Genomic DNA, 15,242 nt, shown 5'->3' with positions numbered 1-15,242 from the left:
CACCGAGAACGCAGACTTCATGGCTCTTACAAATGTTCCCAGGAGGGAGCAGCAGGCATTTTTAATTTAACAATAATAAGCAGAATGCACAGGGATATGGGTGATTTCTGCATTAAAAGTAAGTAATCCCCCAAACCCTTCAGGTTAGACAAGAACAAGCAACATTGCTCGTTTCATTCTGTGGTATATGTATGACAGCATGCTGGGAGACTTTGGGGGATGAGAAATCCAAGTAATTGTGACCTATTTTGTGGTCAATATTTTAGTCTTGTGAGTTAAAAATGTTTTTCTCTATGTTTTGTGAAGTATATTCACTATTTATTTATTAAGGCAAACTAATTCTTTTGTTTTTCAAATTTTTGAAACCTCAGGGCAAGTCCTGGGAAGGAGGGAGAGAAAAGGAACCTTGTACACAATTAATGAAATTGTAACTTAGTGTAGCCACCCTAATGGAAAAGTCTGGAGTCTCCTCAAAACATTAAAAGTAGACCTGCCGTATAATTCAGTAATCCCACTTCGGTGTATTTATTTATCCAATGGAAACAAAAACATTAATTGGAAAAGATGTATCATGTCCTCCTGTGTTCACTGCAGCATTGTTAGTAATAGCCAAGACATGGACGCCACCTAGATGTCCGTCGTTAGATGAATGGATAAAGAAGATGTGACACCCCCCCCCTCTCCCTCTCCCTCTCTCTCACTCAGGAATATTTTTCAGCAATAAAAGTAAAATCTTGCCATTTGTGACAACATGAATGGACCTAGAGGATATTATGTCAAGTGAACTATGTCAGAGAGAGAATGACAAACACTGTATGATCAACTTATTTGTGGCATAAAAAAATAATAAAGGGATTAGGAAAAAAGAGAAACACCCACAGATATAGAGAAGAAGCTGATGGTTGCCAAAGGGGTGGGGTGGGGCTGGGGGTAAGAATAAAAATTAACAGGAAATTAAGTAAAAATATCATAAAAACATACGCTCACAGGCTTGTTCAACATGTGGGCAAATGGCAGGATGCCTCTGAGACAGATACAGGCTGTACGCAGGCTTTCACAGCCCTTTCAGTATTTCCTCTTGAAACAGAAAAACCTCTGAGCAGGTAAGGGACCATCCCCAACCCAGGAATTTCCCAGTCGGAAATGGGACCCTTTCTATCTTCGAGGGATTTTTTTTTTTTTTTTTATGAACAGAAATAAAGGAAACTGACCTGAGGGGATAGAAAAAATAAAACAAGGAGTCAAATCAAGGCACCACCCTTGTGCTCAAGGCTTTGCTAACTAGAAGCTCATCAGGAGAAGTGCACAGGCTCTGGAACGGACTCCCGGTAGGGAAGGGCGTGCCCGGTGGGAGCACTCAGCGGAGCTACACTGTTTTTAGCAGAAAGGAGCAGGGATCAAGGAAGTTTCGTGGCGATGGTAGTGTGTGAGCTCAGTTGTAGAGGATGCAGTGAATTTGGAAGGGCAACAGAAATTGCTTGGGGTGTGTCAGAGAAACAGCAAGTCGACCCATGTAGCTAGACTACAGAGTCCAACAGGACCGGTCACGTGTTCCCACTGTTCGCTACGGCCTACTGCGCTGCCTGCTGCTCCTCCCACACTGACAGGGCAGAGCCGGACTCACTGCAGGGGGAGCTGTTGAAGGACTAGGATTGAGCTGAAGGACCTGTAACTTGGTACACTGGGAGCAGAGCACCAGCAGCAGGCACTGTGGATGGTCAGGGAATGGTCAGTAAACAAAGAACTGACTCTTATAACCAACCTGCTGTTGTACTTGCATAGAACAAAATGAATCAGGAAAGCGTTCTAGGCCTGCAAAAGTGTCAGGCGTAGCAAAGGATGGAGAATGAGTTAAATGTCTATCAAGATGACACTGGTTAAATGCATTATAGTACATTCACAGAGAATTCTATACAGCTGTAAAAAATGAGATTTTTTTTAAGTGAGAGGAGGAGAGATAAAGAGAGACTCCTGCACGTGCCAAGATCCACCTGGTAACTCCTGTCTTGGACAGATGCTCAAATCAACAGAGCTATTTTTAGTGCCTGAGGCTGACACAGTTGGACCAACCACGCTATCCTCAGTACCCAGGGCTACGCTTGAACCAATCGAGCCACTGGCTGTGGGAGGGGATGAGGGAAAGAAGGGGAAGAGGGAAAGAAGGGGGAGAGGGAGGAGAGAAGCAGATGGTTGTTTCTCTTGTGTGCCCTGACTAGGAATTGAAACAGGGATGTCCATACACTGGGCTGATGCTCTCTCTACTGAACCATCTGGCCAGGGCTAAAAATGAGATCTTTATGAAAGATCTCTAAGATTTATTCCTTAGAGGCAAATACTCAGTGAATAGTGTAGAACAGCATACTTCCTATGTTACCACGATGAAAAGGGAAGGTTTTTACACATGAATACACCTACGTGTGCTTGTATATACATGAAAATTTTTTTAAAAACCTGCAAACCAACTAACCATGACTGTTCTTCAGCAGGGCAGGATCTGAGAGGACAAAGGGCACAGATAGGAGCCAAGTATTTTATTACATGACTTTTGGTACCTTTTTATTTTTGAACCATAGGAATATATTATTTATTCAAAAATTTAAGATTCAGACATCAGAGGAATGGTGGTGGGAGAGATAACCTTGATCTCCCCCATGGAAATTTCAACAGTTTGAACAGCGATAACTCAGCTCAGGAACCCCAGCTGGGCTGCAGGCTTGCCTGAAAGATCCACGCTTCGAATCAAATAAAGGCAGGATGGGGGCGTGCGAAAGGACCCAACCCCTGCTGCTGTGATACAGGGGAGGAGCCCTGTGTATCCGGTCATCTTCTGTCAGGAGGAGCAGAGAGATTGGGGTGAGGGTCCTCTGAGAAGCACTAAACCAAAGCAGCAGCTGAGTGTGGGGACAGGACAGAAGATGAAACCCGGGGACACCGCCAGAGCCCCTGCAGCTTGCCTGCAGCCTGCACTTGGGAGAGTGGGAAATGCAAACTGCAGCCCCCAAACCCCCAGATCCTGCTTTCCTCCCTTCACGGGTACAGAGTAAGAGTGGCAGGCCCCAGAACTAACTGCAGAACCCGTTTTCCCAGAAGAATAGGGGGTACTCTCTGTCTGGTGCCTGGCCTGTCGAAACATAGGGAAGAACACGTGGAGGCCTGAGATTGCCACTTCCGGGAGAAAGAACAAAGAAGGCCTCACATCCAGCCCCGCTGCCATCACTCAGGCTGCAGCAGTGCAGTGGGGGTTAGCCAGGGGATTTTACAGAGCTAAAACTTGCAATCCATCGCTACCTTCTGGAAAATAATAGAAAAACCTCTTGCAAGTGCTATACCACTCCCAAACGCCTTCTGGGAAGAGAAAGGGTCCCTCCGATGCCATGAATAACCAAGACAGAGACACAATTCACAATTCAGAAAGAAAATGGAAAATTTCCAGAAAGCAATCTCAATCACATAGAAATTTGGGAATTAGATGACAGAGAATACAAAATTAAGTTTTGAAAATACTCAATGAGATATGAGAAAACACTGAAAGGCAATTTAATGCACTCTGAAAATAAATTAGTGAACAAAACGAGTATTTCACCAAAGCAACTGAAACTTTAAAAAAGAATCAAACAGAAATTCAAGAAATGAAGAACTCATTATGTGAACTGAAAAGTGAACTAACGCGTTTAGCTAAAGAACTGGACAGAGAAAGGAGTGAAGCAGTGACATCAAAGACAGGCAGCTAGAGATGGTGGAGAGGGAAGAAAGAGACTCAAGAATTTTTAAAAAATGAGAGAACTCTATTAGAATTATTTGATTTCATCAGAAAGAGCAATATAATAATAATAGGAATACCAGAAGAAGAAGAGATGGAGAAGGGAATGGAGAGCTTATTTAAACAAATAATTGGCCCTGCTGGTTGGCTCAGTGGTAGAGCATCGGCCTGGTGTGCAGGAGTCCCGGGTTCGATTCCTGGCCAGGGCACACAGGAGAAGCGCCCATCTGCTTCTCCACCCCTCCCCCTCTCCTTCCTCTCTGTCTCTCTCTTCCCCTCCCGCAGCCAAGGCTCCATTGGAGCAAAGTTGGCCCAGGTGCTGAGGATGGCTCTATGGCCTCTGCCTTAGGTGCTAGAGTGGCTCTGGTTGTAACAGAGCAATGCCCCAGATGGGCAGAGCATCGCCCCCTGGTGGGTGTGCTGGGTGGATCCCGGTCAGGCGCATGCAGAAGTCTGTCTGACTGCCTCCCCGTTTCCAACTTTAGAAAAATAAAAAAAAAAAACCAAAAAATACCCCAAATAATTGATGAGAACTTTCTAAGCCTATGGAAAGAGTCAGATCATTGAATCCAGAAGCAAACAGAATGCCGAGTTAGCTCAACCCAAAGAGACCTTCTCCGATGTACATTGCAATAAAATTCTCAAAACTCAATGACAAAGAAAGAATCCTCAAGGCAGCTAGGGAAAAGAAGAACATAACATATAGAGGAAGGCCCATCAGGTTATCATCAGACTTCTCAGCAGAAACCTTATAAGCCTGAAGAGAGGACCCAAACATTCAAAGTACTAAAAGAGAGGAATTGACATCCAAGAATACTATATCCATCCAACTTATCCTAAAAATATGAAAGAGAAATAAAAACTTTTCCAGACATATAGAGGCTAAGAGAATTTATCACCAGAAAAAACCTACCTCTGGAAATACAGAAGCAGGTTATTGTACCAGATACAAAGAACAAAACAACATAAAATGAAAAATAAAAGCTCCAATAAACTTACAATATAAACAAGGATAATCTGTGACAACGAGAACATAAAAGAGGAGGGGATAAAGGAGGATGGAGTGCAGAAGCACTCATAAGACAAAGGGCTCTTTTATATACGAAACATTTTCCTCAACCTAATGGTAACCACAATGAGAAAACCAAAACTGAAAGACATAGCTTAAAAAAGAAGAAACAAGAAGGAAGTATGGTATATCACCAAACAAAAACAACTGACAGAAACACAAAGAGCAGACCCAAAGGAGGCACAAAGCTACCAAAAACAACATAAAATGGCTACAGTAAATCCTCATGCATCAATAATTATCCTCAATGTAAATGGACTGAAATCACCAATAAAGAGGCACAGAGTATCAGGTTGGATCAAAAAGCAAAACCCAACTATATGCTGCCATCAGGAGACACAATTAAGTTGCAAGGATAACAGTTGACTCAAAGTGAAAGGTTGGAAATGATTCTCTGAGCAAATAATACCGAAAGAAAAGTTGGTGTAGCCATACTTAATAGCTGACAATACTGATTTCAAGACAACAAAGGTAACAAGACACAAAGATGGACATTTCATAATGATAATGAGAATACTACATCAAGAAGACATAACACTTCTTGGCCTGACCTGTGGTGGCGCAGTGGATAAAGCATCGACCTGGAAATGCTGAGATCGCCGGTTCGAAACCCTGGGCTTGCCTGGTCAAGGAACATATGGGAGTTGATGCTTCCTGCTCCTCCCCCCCTTCTCTTTCTCCTCTCTCTCTCTCCAACCCCTTTCTAAAAAAAAAAAAAAAAAAAAAAAAAAAAAGAGAAGACATAACACTTCTTTATATGCACCAAACCAGGGAACACCAAAATATATAAAACTACTAACAGAACTAAACACAATCATAGTTAGAGATCTTAACACTCCGTTGACAGCTCTAGATAGATCATCCAAACAGAGAATCAATAAGGAAATAACATTCATAAATGATATACCAGATCAAATGGACATAATAGACATTTATAGAACCTTTCATCCTATAATTTCAGATTATACATTATTCTCCAGTGCACATGAAACATTCTCAAGGATAGACCATATGTTGGGTCAACAAAACTAACCTCAACAAATTCAAGAAGACTGAAATTATACCAAGCATATACTCTGACCATAAGGCTTTGAAATTAGAATTTAACTGTAAAAAGGAACTAAGGAAATTCACACAAAAATGTGGAAATTAAACAATATACTACTAAGAAATGACTGGGTCAAAGAAGAAATAAAAGTAGAAATCAAAAGATACATACAGCCCCAGCTGGTTAGCTCAGTTGGTTAAGAATATTGTCCCAAAACAACAAGATTGCAGGTTTGATCCCCAGTCAGGGCACACATGGGAAGCAACCAAAGAATGCACTACTAAGTAGAACAACAAATTTACGTATCCCTTCCCCCTACCCTCTTTCTCCCTTCCTCTCTCTGTCTCTCTAAAAATCAACAAAAAAATAAGCCCTAGCCAGAGAGCTCGGTTAGTTAGAACGTTGTTCTGGAGTGCGAAGGTTGTCAGTTCAATTCCCCAGTCAGGGCACAAACAGGAGCAGATTGATATTCCTGTCTCTCTCTCTCTCTCTCTCAAAAAAAGAAGATATATACAGATGAAGAATGACAACACAACACATCAAAACTTCAGGGATGCAGTGAAAGCAGTAGTAACAGGGAAGTTTATATCATTACAGGCTTATCTCAAGAAACGAGAGATCCCAAGTAAACAACCTAACATCACATCTAAAAGAACTAGAAAAAGAAGAACAAAGGAATCTGAAAGTCAGCAAAAAATGACACAGTAAAAATTAGAGCACCATTAAATGAAATATAGAACAAAAATACTATAGAAAAAATTAATATAACCAAGAGCAGGTTCTTTGAAAAGGTTATTAAAATTGACAAACCCCTGGCTAGACTCACCAAGGAAAAAAGAGAAATGATTCATAAACAAAATCCAAAATTAAAGAGGAGAAATTACCACAGAATCACAGGTATTCAAAGGATCATGCTAGAATACTATGAAAGACTATATGCCACTAAATTCAACATCCTAGAATAAATGGATGAGTTCCTAGAACTATACAGTCTTCCTAGACTGAGTCATGAAGAAGTGGAAAACCCAAATATACAGATAAACAGTAAGGAAAGAGAAACAACTATAAAAAAAAAACTCCCCCAAAATAAAAGTCCAGGACCACAAGGCTTCACTAGTGAATTCCACCAAACGTTCAAAGATTTGGTAGCTATCCTTCTCAAAGTCTTACAAAAAATTGAAGACGAATCAACGCTCCCCAACATATTTTATGAGACCAACATCACCCTAATACCAAAGCCTAGCAAGGACAACACAAAAGAGAAAACTACAGACGAGTATCTCTGAATACAGATACAAAAATCCTAAACAAAATACTAGCAAATTGAATACAACAACACATTAAAAAAACCCACTTCATGATCAAGTAACAAGGATAGTTCAACTTATGCAAATTGATCAATGTAATACATCACATTAACAAATGACAAAAATCATATGATTATATCAATAGATGCAAAAAAGGCATTCAGTAAGATACAGCACTCATTTATGTTTAAAACACTTAATAAAATGGGTATAGAAGGAAAATATCTCAACTTAATAAGGGCTATATATGACAAACCCTTAGCCAATGTCATACTCAATGACAAAAAACTGAAAGCTTTTCCTCTAAAATTAGGCAAGAGAAAGAAATAAAAGGCATCCATATGAAGAAAGAAGTCAAGGTTTCACTTTCTGCAGATGACATGACTCTGTCTATAGAAAGCCTTAAGGGCTGGCATGGTATCCATTCTGCATGCTGCATGGCGGTGCAGCAGTCCCTGGGGCTCTGTTCCCTGCCCTCGGCCCGCGCTCGGGGGTCTGTCTCTAGCCGCCTGGTACCCCGACGCCTCTCAGCCCCTGACTTTCACTGTGAGAGGCGCTATGTCGAGTGCAACCCCCAAAGCAGCCCCCTGTGCTAAAGGAGGAAGCCCAGAGGAAGGCGGTGCCTGTCAGTGGTTTACTTTTTCAATGATGCCATCAAGAACCAGGCCCTGTTCCTCCTCTGCACAGTGTCACATGGAAGGTGAAGGAAGAGGCAGGAGCCGGTGCCGGCAAGCTGCCCTCCAGCCCCGTTCCCTTCAAGCAGAGGCTTTAGCCAGAACATGGTCACATGTCTCCATTACTTGAGAGAGGAGCTGGGAGGCTAGTTTTTAGGAAGACTAACCTTTTGTATCTTTTTTTTTTTTGTATTTTTCTGAAGCTGGAAACGGGGAGAGACAGTCAGACAGACTCCCGCATGTGCCCGACAGGGATCCACCCGGCACGCCCACCAGGGGCGACGCTCTGCCCACCAGGGGGCGATGCTCTGCCCCTCCGGGGTGTCGCTCTGCTGCGACCAGAGCCACTCCAGCACCTGGGGCAGAGGCCAAGGAGCCATCCCCAGCGCCTGGGCCTTCTTTTGCTCCAATGGAGCCTTGGCTGCGGGAGGGGAAGAGAGAGACAGAGAGGAAGGAGGGGGTGGGGGTGGAGAAGCAAATGGGCGCTTCTCCTATGTGCCCTGGCCGGGAATCAAACCCGGGTCCCCCGCACGCCAGGCCAACACTCTACCGCTGAGCCAACCGGCCAGGGCCGAAGACTAACCTTTTGAATAAGGACAAAATGTTGGAGTTAAGCTCCAAGTAATCAATAGGCCACCAGGAAATCAGGTTTTTTTTTCCCTCTTGGATAAAAGGCCCGAGGACAGACAGGAGACCAGGCTCCTCAAGGCAAGAGGAGAAAGGAGTGACCCCAGTGGGAGCAGCATCTGAGCTATAGGTGCTGATTAAGATGAATGGGATTTGGAGAAATTCTATTTCCTGTCTAGGGATGAGAAAGGGGCCACACCGATATCACAGTGGTCCTCGCCCAGTGGCCCCTCTGGGCTTGAGGATTTTAGCTGACCCAGTCAAAGCGTTTTGAGTATGACATGTGGGATCACAAGCAGTGGTCAGGCCTGACCTGTGGTGGCACAGTGGATAGATCAAGTGTTGACCTGGAACACTGGGGTCACTGGTTCGAAACCCAAGGCTTGCCTGGTCAAGGCACATATGGAAGTTGATGTTTCCTGCTCCTCCCCCCATTCTCTCTCTCTCTAAAAATGAATAAATAAAATCTAAAAAAAAAAAAAAAAAAAAAGCAGTGGTTAAAAGCAGCAGCAACCAGAAAAATAGTAAAGGAAAATTCAGCTGTGCCAGTTTTCCTGGAACAGCAAGTTAAGTATGAGAGTGAAGCTAATAAATATCGGGACACATTTCACAAGATTCATAAAATTAAGTTTTTCAAGGATCGCAATTGGCTGCTGAGGGAATTTTCTGAAATTCTTCCAGTTGATCAAAAAAACTGAAGAGAAGGCAGAAGAATTACCATGGGGTCCTGTAAAAACTAATGCTGCAAACTGTTTCTCAAGAAAGCACTGCCCTATTATGCCTGAAGGAAACAATTATTATAAGAAAAGTTTTGGCTTGTCGGATGGTAAAAACAAAGCAGAATCTGACTTTTCCAACTCAGACTCTGAAGAACACAGAAGAGGACCTCTGAAAACAGCTATTTCCTGGTAGCAAAGCCACTTGCAGAATCCTAGAGGTTGGCTGCGTTTTCCAGTTCTGAACACTCTGCAGAATGTCCCAGCGTCCTTTCTTTATCGTGGTTTTGCTTCTGGAGCTGTGGAGCTAGTAAAGTGCACCATCCTACAGAACAGCCCACTGTTGTGCATTTGTTCATGCCGTTTGTGACGATCGCTTACTCTACCCTTTTCCACACTGGGTCCTGGATGTCATTCTCCTTGTCTTTGTGCTCTCGTCTATTCACCCTGGCAGGATGCAAGCGGTTGTAAACCGATTATCCAAGTTACGGACACCTGGGGGTATGGTGTTATTTCGGGACTATGGAAAACATAAGACTCAGCTTCATTTTAAAAGGGGGCATTGTTTATCTGAAAAAATTTTCTTTCTTAAGTGAGAAGTGGAGTGGCAGAGAGACAGACTCCCGCATGTGCCCCAACTGAGATCCACCCAGCAAGTCCATCTAGGGCCACTGCTCGGCAACCGAGCTACTTTAGCACCTGAGGTGGAGGCCATGGAGCCATCCTCAGTGCCCGGAGCCATCTTGCTCCAACCAAGCTGTAGCTGTGGGAGGAGAAGAGTGAGAGAGAGAGAGAGAGAGAGAGAGAGAGAGAGAAAGAAAGATACAAAGGAGATGGGGAGTGATGGAGAACCAGATGGTTTCTTCTCCAGTGTGCCCTGACCGAGAATTTAACCTTGGACATCTACATGCCAGGTCGACATTCTACCACTAAGCCAACTGTCAGGGTCTGAAATTTTTATGTTCAAGAACAGGGGTCCCCAAACTTTTTACACAGGGGGCCAGTTCACTGTCCCTCAGACCGTTGGAGGGTCGGACTATAAAAAAAACTGTGAACAAATCCCTATGCACACTGCACATATCTTATTTTAAAGTAAAAAAACCCAAAATGGGAACAAATACAATATTTAAAGTAAACTTAAATCAACAAACTGACCAGTATTTCAGTGGGAACTGTGGGCCTGCTTTTGGCTAATGAGATGGTCAAGGTCCGGTTCCATATTTGTCACTGCTAGCCGTAACAAGTGATATGATGTGCTTCTGGCGCCGTGATGCGTGCATCCCGCGTCACTGGAAGTAGTGTACTGTACGTGAGCGACGCTGCGCTTTGCATCCTGTGCTCCTCTCACTGACCACCAATGAAAGAGGTGGCCCTTCAGGAAGTGCAGCAGGGGCTGGATAAATGGCCTCAGAGGGCTGCATGCGGCCCGTGGGCTATAGTTTGGGGACCCCTGTTCAAGAAGATGGTATCAGAGCATATTTCTTTCCAAAGGGGAAGTCTACAATTTGTTCCGCAAGGCTGGGTTAGACGAGAAGCAGAACCAGATTAACCGTTGCTTACAAGTTAATAGGAAAAGGCAAATAAAAATGCACTGAGTACGGGTTCAAGGCAAATTCCAGAAACCATTCAACACGACTCAGAAAGCTCCAAGTTGGTAATTTCACTCCTTCTTCATAGCTGAACTATGCACTATATTAAGGTAATACAGAGGACCATACTATTCAAAGACTTCTATAAATTTTTCGGTTTTGAAAAGACAATCAGAAGAAGGTAATTTATAAATCCTGCTGTTTATCATGGGTGAGCTTTTGTGTACTTTAAAAATGTGTAAGTGATTTGGAAGAGTGCACCATATTCTGTTTTCAAAAACAGAACTTAATATGATCAAGTTTTTTTGGGTTAATGATGGGTGTAATCATTTTTGTTGTTTGATTTTTGTAAATAATTAAATGACTCTCATAAGTCAAAAAGTAAGATCCTGACTAGACAGTGACACAGTGGATAGAAGGTCAGACTGGGGTGTGGAGGACCCAGGTTCAAGACCCCGAGGTCACCAGCTTGAGCGTGGGCTCATCTGGTTTGAGCAAAGCTCACCAGCTTGAGCCCAAGGTCACTGGCTCGAGCAAGGGGTTACTTGGTCTGCTGTAGCCCCACAGTCAAGGCACATATGAGAAAGCAATCAACGAACAACTAAGGTGTCGCAAGGAAAAACTAATGATTGATGCTTCTCATCTCTCTCCGTTCCTGTCTGTCTGTCTCTATCTATCCCTCTCTCTGTCTCTGTATAAAAAAAAAAAGAAAGAAAGAAAATCCTAAAGATTCCACCCAAAAATTGTAAGAAACAATGAACAAATAAAGTTTCAGGACACAAAATCAATATACAAAAGTCTACTGCTTTTCTATATGCCAATAGTAAAACCTCAGGAAATGAATTTTAAAAAACCCAATTCCTTTTACAATTGCAACAACAACAAAATACCTAGAAATAAACTCAACAAAGGTTGTGAAGGACCTTTATACTGAAAATTACAAAGCATTACTGAAAGAAGTTGAAAACAACACAATGAAATGGAAAGATATTCCATATTCATGAATCAGAAGAATCAACATAGTGAAAATGGCCGTATTACCCAAAGGAATATACAGATTTAATGCAATTCCCATTAAAATCTCAAAGCTGCTAAAAAATAAATTGAACAAAAAAAAAAATCACCAGACTGGTATGGAACCATAAAAGACCCCAAATAGCCAGAGCAATCCTGAGAAAAAAGAACAAAGCTGCATGTATCATATCATTTGATTTCAAATTATATTACAAAGTCACGATAATCAAAACAGCATGGTATTGGCAGAAAAACAGACACTCAGACCAATGGAACAGATCGAGAGCACAGAAATAAAACCAGATATATATGCATAAGTAATCTTTGATAAAGGACCCAAAACACACAATGAAGAAATGAAAGCATCTTCAAAGATTACATAAAAGAAAACATAAGTACTAAATTTATGGACCTCAAAGGCAAGGGAAGTAAAAGACAACAATAAATGAATGGGATTATATCAAGCTGAAAAGCTTCTGCACAGCAAAAGAAACCACCAACAAAACAAAAAGGCAACTAAGAAAATGGGAGCTGATAATCACAAACAACTGCTCTGACCAGGGGTTAATATCCAAATTAGATAAAGAACTTACAAAGGTCAACAACAAACAAGCAAATAAAAAATGGGGAGAGGACCTGAACAGACACTTTTCTCATGAAGATATACAAACAACAAATAGATAGATGAAAAGATGCTCTTCTTTGCTAGCTGTTAGAGAAATGCAAATCAAAATGACAATGAGCTACCACCTCACAGCTGTTAGATTGATTGCTATCAACAAGACAGGTAATAACATGTGTTGGAGAGGTTGGAGAGAAAAAGGACCCTCATTCACTGTTGGTGGGAATGTAAAGTAGTACAACCATTATGGAAGAGAGTATGGTGCTTCCTCAAAAAATTAAGAATAGAACTACCATATGACCCAGCGACCCCTCTACTAGATATGTACCCCAAAAACCTCAAAAATATTGGTGTGCAATGACACATGCATCCCCATGTCATCACAACATTATTCACTGCCAAGTGCTTGGAAACAACCAAAGAATACATCCACAGAGGACTGGATAAAGAAGATGTGGTACATATATCAATATATATAATGAAATACTACTCAGCCGTAAGAAATGATGGCATATCCCCTGACCAACGATGGCGCGGTGGATAGAGTGTCAACCTGGGATGCTGAGGTTCTAGGTTTGAAACCCCAAGGATGCCGGCTTGAGCACAGGCTCACCAGCTTGGGCATGGATCACGGGCCTGAGCATGGAATCCTTGACATGATCCCATGGTCACCAGCTGAGCACAAATGTCTCTGGTTTGTCAAGGGTTCACTGGCTTGGCTGGAGCCCCCTGGTAAAGGCATGTATGAAAAGCACTCAATGAACAACTCAAGGGCTGCATCTATGAGTTGATGCCTCTCACCTGTCCCCCATCCTGACTGTCTCTGTCTCTCTCTTGCATGACATACTGCCATTTATGATAACATGAGTGGACCTTGAGAACATTATGCTAAGTGAAATAAGTAAATCAGAAAAAGCTAAGAATTATATGATCTCACACATAGGTGGGATTTAAAACTGATACTTATGGACAGATAAAAGTGAAGTGGTTACCAGGGGAGGGGGAGGGGGAGGGGAGTAAAGAGGGACAAACATAAGGTGATGGAAAATGATTTGACTTTAGGTGATGGGCAGACAACACCATTAACAGTTCAAATGCTATAGAAATGTTTACCTGAAACCTATGTACTCTTATTGATCAAAGTCACACCATTATTCTAAATAAAAAAAATTTTTTTAAATAGTTGAATGTGAGTTATTTTCTCTTTACGTTATTTGGCAAAGGTTACCTGCTGACTGGGGGAGGTCTGAAGCACTCCCCACAGCACTTCCGGCAGTGAGAGGAGTGTTGGTATAAGGTTACCTGCTGACAGGGGAAGGTCTGAAGCACTCCCCACAGCACTTCCGGCAGTGAGAGGAGTGTTGGTATATACACTCTTCCATAATGTAGCTGCTAGCCACATGTGGCCATTGAGCATTTGGCTCTAGTGATCAAGGTGTTGAGTGTGCTTTATGAAGTCGTTTACATTTAAATAACCACATGTGGCTGGTGCTAGGGTACTGGAGAGTGCAGAGCCAGGGCCTAGGGGATACTGGAGAGGAATGCGCCAGCCTCCTGCACAGCGAGACAGTAACTAAGAGTGAAACAGCTGCTGGGAACATTGATTTCCTTAAGGTAAATGCCATCAACTGGGTCAGGAATAGAAATTCACCTCTAGTCACCGAGTTACTGAGTGACTGCAGGCAAGATTAGGCACCTCTCCTGCTATCTGGAAAATACAAACTGGAAGCACCCCAACAGCGCATCGAATAGATGTCCTCATAGGAGCCCAGAGCAGCAGTACCGTGGAAATGCAGCCTGTTAACAGCAGACTCCACGTCACCACTGAAACTGGGGACTGAAAAATGGACAATCATTATCCACAGATAAGCTCCTGACTTAATGGTTGGACTTCTTCCTACAGATTCACCCGTAAGCTTTTAGTTTTTAATTCTATTTTTATTTTTTGTATTATTCTGAAGTTGGAAACGGGGAGGCAGTGAGACAGACTCCCGCATGCGCCCGACTGGGATCCACCCGGCACGCCCACCAGGGGGCGGTGCTCTGCCCATCCGGGGCATTGCTCTGTTGCAACCAGAGCCATTCTAGCGCCTGAGGCAGAGGCTATAGAGCCATCCCCAGCACCCGGGCCATCTTTGCTCCAATGGAGCCTTGGCTGCGGGAGGGGAAGAGAGAGACAGAGAGGAAGGAGAGGGGGAGGGGTGGAGAAGCAGATGGGCACCTCTCCTGTGTGCCCTGGCCAGGAATCGAACCCGGGACTCCTGCACACCAGGCTGATGCTCTACCACTGGGCCAACCGGCCAGGGCCTCACCCTTAAGCTTTTAAAGAAGCATTTCAGCTTGCCTCTTTGCGTTCTTTACTACTTGTTGAGTTACTGGTTTGTGAGGAAGGGCAGACAGGGAAGGAAGGCTCCTGACAGCCACCAGCAGCGCCCACCCTTGCAGTGCCCGCTGTGGGAAGAGCCAGAGGAACCTGTGTCAGAGGTATCTAATGGCTACCTTGATGTCACTGTTTTAAATCCCAGAGAGGAAAGCATTGAAAGATTGTGAAATTTAAATTTAAATGCTAAGAATTATTCTAAGGAAGATAGTACTCCAGAATAATGTTGAATAAAAGTGGTGACAGTACAGAGCTTTGTCTTCTGCCCAGATTGAAAGAGTATTGCTTCAAATGTCTCATCAGGAAGTTGAAGTTTACTGTAGGTTTCTATTGGCCTTCATTTTCAAAATGTACACAATAGTTCATACCGTTAAATACAGCTGAAAGATGCAATAGTAACCAAACTCCTCCATACTTTATAAACTCAGTTTTCTTT

General features: G+C 43.0%; 1 protein-coding gene and 1 pseudogene across 1 annotated transcript in view; one reads left to right on the top strand and one right to left on the bottom strand.

Annotated features, from left to right (window-relative positions):
* CRYBG3 (crystallin beta-gamma domain containing 3) overlaps window positions 1-15,242 on the bottom strand; it is a 131,360-nt gene that overhangs the window by 9,985 nt on the left and 106,133 nt on the right. The gene's annotated exons all lie outside the window — the stretch shown is intronic.
* LOC136311822 (tRNA N(3)-methylcytidine methyltransferase METTL8, mitochondrial pseudogene) lies at window positions 8,622-10,859 on the top strand (annotated as a pseudogene).

Source organism: Saccopteryx bilineata, chromosome 8, assembly GCF_036850765.1.
Source record: "Saccopteryx bilineata isolate mSacBil1 chromosome 8, mSacBil1_pri_phased_curated, whole genome shotgun sequence".
Taxonomy (NCBI): domain Eukaryota; kingdom Metazoa; phylum Chordata; class Mammalia; order Chiroptera; family Emballonuridae; genus Saccopteryx; species Saccopteryx bilineata.
This window is presented reverse-complemented; position numbering and strand designations above follow the sequence as displayed.